Below are 6,000 nucleotides of genomic sequence, written 5' to 3'. Positions count from 1 at the left end.
TTGAGAAAAAATTAAGTACATTTTGTATAAAGAGTCATCATCACCATCCAGGCAGAGGGGTGTTAGTGCAAAGTAGAGACTGCAAAATTTCAGCCCCAAAGTTTTCACTCGCCTACAGTTTTTGGAAAGAAAAAGCCACAGATCAGACAGAAACTGGCACTTGATCGATGTCTGGGAGAGATGCCGATGCATGCAGATGCCTAAACGATATCTAGCAGGCGAAATATCTGAACCTGTGACTGGTAGTGATTACGGCAACAAATGTAGGAGTTATTGATGTTGGCCTCTCTAGTTAGAATGACTCGAGAGACCTGTTTGGTATTCCTGGTGGTGAAATATCTTGTGATCCCCTGTTGCTGATTACTCTATTGTGTGCAAACCAAAATGATTTGAGATTCTTGATTAAAAGAGTTGTGTAGTTTGAATAGTGCAGCAATCTGACGGCTTTGGTGAGAAAAAACCTATCATATATAATTTTCTTCCTAGTAAGTGCACAGTTATTTTGACTCTATGCCCTGTGAATTGTTAGTGACCCTTGATCCAGAGTTGGCACCTCTGTCAGTCAAGGCTCTTATAAATACTTCCTCAAATGTTCTCAAATGTCTCAGGACACACATTTCCCAGTGCCCTCTGCTCAGACATCACATCCACACAGAATAGACCTGGCAGAGGTTTAGTGCTTTTGAAAAGCATGCCATAAGTAGTTGGTGCATGTCTATTTCTTAAAATGTTCTCCTTTTTGAATCTTTTTTCCCCTACCACCTACAGAGGAGTATCTGTGTGTTTCAGCATTTTAAATGCAGTGAAGTAGTTAAAACCATGTTCTGGAGTCTTCATGAGGGACTGTAGAAAGAAGTGAAGTATGGAAGAGTGGTTTATTTATTTAATGTGGTTCATTTATTTCATACTGCACCCATAATTAAGAGGAAAGGAAGGCAACGATCAGCAGTGTTTGGCCTCTGGCCCAGTATGATTATTAAGAATTGGTACTGATAACAGCAAACACTGTATGTCATGTTATTGGGATTTGTAATAACATCTTTGCTTTCTCCTCTTTCTTTCTGTTTGTGAATCAGCACCCTTTCAGCTCCTCAGGAGATTTCAGCGAGTGAAGAGACGGGAGAGAAAAAAGAAGAGAAATGACTGTGCAAGGGTTTCAAAACCTGGTATGAAAGTAATTTTTTTTTCCTGTTCAAGATTTTGGCATATTTATGGAGCATTACTATAGGAGCGAACCATTTAATGTTATTTGCAGAAAGCACACATTGTTCACATCAAGCTTACAAAAGCTGAAGGCACAGCCATGTGATCGTGACCTCACAGCTGAAGGGGCAAGCTGCATGAAGCAAATGGGATTCAGCATTTGTGAGAACTCAACACAATTAATAATAGAACCAGGTTATGAACATACAAAGATGTAGGAACATTACTTGTCCTAAAGCTTTGTGCTGAGCAGCCTGAGGTGCCCACGCAATGCTGAAGTGAGAGGCATGATATGATGCAATTGCTTAGTTTACCAAAACACTTGCTCAGTAAAAGGGGAGACAGAGAATAGACCTTGGTAAGTTGTGTGTAGGAATTATCAAAAATTTAACTCATTCCTGCTGAGCTCCCCAAAGATGTTGTATGCATGATTGTGAATGGGGAATACTGTCTGCATCATCACATTATCTGGAATCACATCATCTTCAGTCAATAGTGGTTCTGGGCTTCTTCTTTTTTTTTCCATGGCAGGATTAAAGCACCAAGTGTTTTAACGATGAAGGCAACCATAAGGTTGATATATTTAATGCACCATCTGGGAAAAAGTACTTTTTTGTAGTGCAGTTTAAAAAAAATAGCTCCATGCCAAAATAAAGTAACATTCATAGATAAGCATTAAGTAACATTTCTAGATCACCACCAACATCATGCCCGATTATTCCAATATGTTATGTTATACAATATCTGTGTGAATGCTTAGATGGAGACCTGTAGGACTGTATTGTCCTGACTACAGAAATATAACCACTGACTCTTGTGGCTGAGTCAGATGAAAATGTGGTGTGCTTTTACTCTGCTCGGCCAAATGTGAAATAAATATAAAGAAAGGAAAATGGCTGCTCTCTTGGCTGTACCCTTGGTCCCTTGCTCTTTGTTAAAACCATATCTCTGCTGCTCCATTGCCCCCAGCTACATTAAATCCTATTAAATTCACCTTCATTAAAGCAGTCCTCTCTACTCCTTGCAGCAGCTCTGGTGCGGGCCTCTCAAGGACAGAGCAGTAATGAGGGTGGACTGGGTTTAACCTTGAAGAGTACAGGTTTTCATTTCCAAATCAATAACTTATGGTTCAAAACTGCCACTAGATCCAGGCTATAATTTTCAAGCATTAATTGTGTGGATTATGTTTCTCCACCAGTGAGAAAGTATTTAACATGAAACTTCAGTGTAGATTGTGCATTTATCATTGCTTTTTTTTCTTAAAAGAAAAAAAAATGGAATTGACAGCTTGAGCATTTTCTATATCAGTGGGTTTGTGTGCATGCGTACACTATGCTGCACAGATGGGATGACTTAGGGAGATTGTATTTCAAAGAGTCTGCATGAGTATAAGTGATTATTGGTACAATTTTCTACAGTGAAACCAAGCAGAGGGCAGTAGGCTGGAATTTTTCCTCAATCCAGTATTGCACCAAAGTGTCGTCATTCACTCTAGAAATCTAAGAAATCTCTTTCACAGCTGTGTAAGACGAGTTTTGGCAGTCACCTGCTGTCATAAGAAGTAGGAAAATATGAATTATGAATAAAAAATTAACACGTGGATGATAGACAGCAGGGACAAGGGGAAAAATGCCTGACCTATAGTAGAGGAATGATATTTTTTCAGCTCCTGTCATTTTCCATGTTTTAGTGGGACACTCTCTGTAGTGGGCTTTAGTGTCATTGTCATATGATTGTATTGAAAGCATTAACTTGTCCTGCGGTGATAATTTCTGCCCGACATGTTCATAATATGAAATATTGGATCTTTTCATAAAATGGGGAGGGCTGAGGCTATGGTGATCACTGGAGCTTAATTTTTTAATCAACTTCTCTCTTAAATGAAGCTTTATTAAATTACAAAGCTCACACAGTGGGAGTAGGACACAGACAGAGATGGCCCAGTGTAAAAAAGAGCTTTGTGGGATAATTAAATAAAATTAATAAAAAACCCTCCGCTAGCATAGACTGAGGAGAATGGGAAAGAGAGGAAATGCTGTTGCCATTTTCATGCTCTGCTTTTCTTTCATTCTTTCTCATCAGGGTCTCAGGAAATTTACCATGTGCAATTATGAAAAGAAGAAAAGAACACAATGGCTACAATATATTGATGGATAGAAAAAGAAGACTGTAATATTCAATTTTTTCTCGCATTCAGATTCATGCCCAGTGCACATCAAAATTAAATGTGCTTATTGAGGACTCTGAGGTCATCTAGGTCATCTAGCTCTTAGAGCTTTACGACGGTACTGTAAGTGGACTTGCTTTAGATCCTCAAAGACATTTCACCTCTCGTCCTAAATGCTTCTTCAGTTCAGAAATTGTTGCTGCTATTCTACCAGAGAAAGGAGATGTGATCACATTTGGTTAGGCTTTGGCAGGTTTTGCAAAGCTTTCACGGCTGAGAATGCAAACTACATTGTCTGTCTTCAGCTGACTCAGACTGAACTCTTTAATACTACAATTTTTTTTAACAATTGTATCATAGTACATTTTAGAGCAGGGTCAGATCACTTTATCCTTTTTAACCTCGCTTTTGCGCAGCCCTCAGTCAGAACTTCCTCACAACTGCTGTATCTTGGTCAAAACTAAACTTGTGTTTTCATAGCTGTGAGTCTTTAAATCAAAATCTTACTTTACTGTAAAGCTTCATTAAAATGTTCTTTGTTACCTTCTGATGTTTCATAATGACTTTTGAACATATATTGGGGTTTTCTGTTCATATCCTAGTTGAAATATAGATATCCTTTATTGTCAATTAGTATTATAAATTGGAACATCTGGTCATTTCAACGAAGTGGCCCATTAAATGACCAATTGCCTTGTTGCTATTCAACGTCTACAGCTTTGAGCTTTAAATCCCTGATAAAGAGGGGACTTAAATGACAGGTTAAAGGGATTAATGAAATATGGACTACAAACCATCTGGAGAAAGAATCATAATAGTAAGACCCAAATTCTTGAGAGATGTGCTTGGATAGATCCAATAATAGCACAAATAGCAAAAGCATTTGCCGTCCCTTCCATCATGAGACAATCTCTGATGCTTCCTCTTTTTGGGCATGCCTCACACTTGAGCAATGTGGGCACAGCTCTTTGTCTTTAATCATCACACACCTCAGGGTTAAGGGAATAGAGTGCAGCTCAGTAAATATAGGTCAAATGTGATTATCCTGCGAGGTCAGCTCGTATGCAGCTACTGTAATTGGAGAGGTGATATACTTATATTGTTTGGACAATCCCACAGTTCACATTTTTCTCTTATGGCAAAATATGAGATGGGTATTTCTCTTTCTTGCTTTTATGTTTTGTCTCATTCTTCGCAAGACGTAGGATTTACAATATGCTGCTCTTTAAGGCATCTCCCCTTTGTGTTTTACCCACTGCAGATGTCCTTGGCCTTCTTGCCTTGTTTTACACTTGCATTGAACATTTCACACAGTCGTCCTCGACATTTTGGAAAGTCTTATGATTATTTGTGACCTCTTAAGAGGACCAGCAGTGTGCTGTGGGCTGCTGCTATAATGTGTTATATCATAGGTTGTTCTTGTTTTTTTAATGTCTCATTATTGTCATGAGATTCAAATGATTAGGAGTTTGAAGGGAAGAAATTGCTTTGGCTCAGATAGACATATCTTACATCTGTGCTCAAAAGTGGATTGTATTGTTTATATTGTGGTAAAACTCCTTAAGTACTCTTCTGCTTCTGCTCCATGAGTACTTTTTTTTTTTTAGCTGCATCTGTCTCTGCGGCGCTGTGCTTAACGAGTTTTGGTAATGTAACAGCATAGGCAGATTAGTTGGAGAGTTTGGTAGCTTTAATGGTGCATGAGATGAGCCTTTTCCAACCTTAACACTGGCGATCAATCTCTTGCGTGACCAGGAATGCAATGTTGGATTTGTTTTGGGAAAGAAAATTTCAAAAGCCTTTACACTGTGTGAGCCAGACTGAAGGGTGCTGGGCAATGACTGTCTCCTCAGTGTTAAAGGGATAGTTCAACATTTTGGCAAATTGGCCCATTGCCATAATCGCTATAGTCATAGCAGTAGGTTCGTTACCTTTAATTGTCGGTGTAAGCTATTTTTAGAACGGAGGAGCGGAGCGGCGAGCTGCTCAGAGCTACACTATGGAGGCTAAGGGAATTTCTTGGTTTTCCTCATCAAACTCATCAAATACACAATCCAACAACTCCAAAAGGCTGTCGTGGACAAGTTGTGAGCTGCACAATGACCACGCTGTGAGATAATAACAGAACGTTACGAGACGGAGCTGTTTTAGAGGTAAATTCATGCAAAACCGCTGATGCGTGTTGCGTTCAGGGACAGTTTTTCAGCAAGCAGACTGTATTTACCCTGTATTTACCTCGAAAACGGCTCCGTTTCGTAACGTTCCATTATTATCTCATAGCGTGGTGATTGTGCAGGTTACAACTTGTCCATGAAAGCGTTTTGGAGTTTTGGGATTTTGTATTTGATGAGTTTGATGAGGGAAACCAAGAAATTCCTTTAGCCTCCATAGCATAGCTCTGAGCAGCCTGCCGCTCCGCTCCTCCGTTCTAAAAATAGCTTACACCGACAAATAAAGGTAACGAACCTACTGCTATGACTATAGCGATTATGGCAATGGGCCAATTTGCCAAAATGTTGAACTATCCCTTTAATATAGAGTTGAGAAGGTGCATTTCCTCATCCTCACAGTTTGCTGACCATTGTGATGTGACACATTTGTTTCTTCCAGAGAAGTTATTACTCATTTTG

General features: G+C 39.3%; 1 protein-coding gene across 3 annotated transcripts in view; it reads left to right on the top strand.

The window, feature by feature from the left end:
* Positions 1-1,073: 1,073 nt before the first annotated feature.
* zfhx3b (zinc finger homeobox 3b) overlaps positions 1,074-6,000 on the top strand; it is a 327,377-nt gene continuing 322,450 nt past the window's right edge. For all 3 annotated transcript variants that reach the window (XM_085761295.1, XM_085761312.1, XM_085761304.1), the window contains exon 1: positions 1,074-1,166. The gene's annotated coding sequence lies outside the window, so the exon portion shown is untranslated. The remainder of the gene's footprint in view (positions 1,167-6,000) is intronic.

The sequence above is a fragment of the Trachurus japonicus genome, chromosome 3 (genome assembly GCF_045865225.1).
Source record: "Trachurus japonicus isolate A0001 chromosome 3, Traja_1.0".
NCBI classification, from domain to species: Eukaryota; Metazoa; Chordata; class Actinopteri; order Carangiformes; family Carangidae; genus Trachurus; species Trachurus japonicus.
Note: the sequence above shows the minus strand (reverse complement) of the source record. Positions and strands in the feature narration are given on the sequence as shown.